This window comes from Mustela erminea, chromosome 1 (genome assembly GCF_009829155.1).
Source record: "Mustela erminea isolate mMusErm1 chromosome 1, mMusErm1.Pri, whole genome shotgun sequence".
Lineage (NCBI taxonomy): Eukaryota > Metazoa > Chordata > Mammalia > Carnivora > Mustelidae > Mustela > Mustela erminea.
In genome coordinates this window covers 210855529-210856434 of record NC_045614.1, presented here as the reverse complement: position 1 = coordinate 210856434, position 906 = coordinate 210855529, and positions in this window count along the sequence as shown.

The following is a 906-nucleotide window of genomic DNA, read 5'->3' as shown; positions in this document are numbered from 1 at the left end:
AGCCCTTTTGTAATTCTTAGTTTTCCTAGAGAAATTGGAGGGGGCTACTGAATGGTCTACCTTAAGACCAAAAGGGCAAAAGTACAGAATGAAGGCCAAACAATGATTTCATTATACAAACGAAATGGGAAAATGCAGTGAAATTCTATCCATCCCTGAGGACTGACTCCACTTAGAGGTTAGAAGAGCAGCCTGGAGTGATCTCACTCCATGGGTTCTATAACCATCACTCTGGAGAAGTCATAGCAGGGTTATGACTAAGGATGAAAGAATCATCCCATAAAGTTTTGAGCTTTAACTACACTTCTGTTGGGTACATAAGAAATAAAATAGATAATCAATCCAGATGGCCCATCCCCTGGTGAATAATGAAAAGGGGTAACTCAATAGGTAAAAAATCAGCAGTGAAAACCAAATAGAAGTGTCAATAAAGGGTTCAGTTTTAGGCACAGACTGTTAGTATATTAGGTGATATCACAGAGTATCTGTGATAAAGGTGTCAGAAGAAACTGGCTTAGAAAGTTTCAAACTCAATAAAGGATGATTCCACGTGTTTTCCCAGTCCAGTATAGTTTTCAGGGATTCCCCACTTATAACAGGATTCCTGACATCCAGATTAGGAAACTGAGTCTGGTAGAGGTAAAGGGATGCCCAGATGTTTGCCATCAGAGCCTCTGAGACAGAGTCTCCTTCCCATACTTCACGCAGTCACGTTTACAGAGGACTGTCCCTATGGAAGGCACAGGTCAGGAGTGTCCAGACAAGTGAAGGGCATCTGGCCATCAGTTGGGGTGTGGCAGCCTCTTTTTTTTTTTTTTAATGTTATGTTAGTCACCACACCATACGTCATTAGTTTTTGATGTAGTATTCCAAGATTCATTGTATACGTATAACACCCAGTGCTCC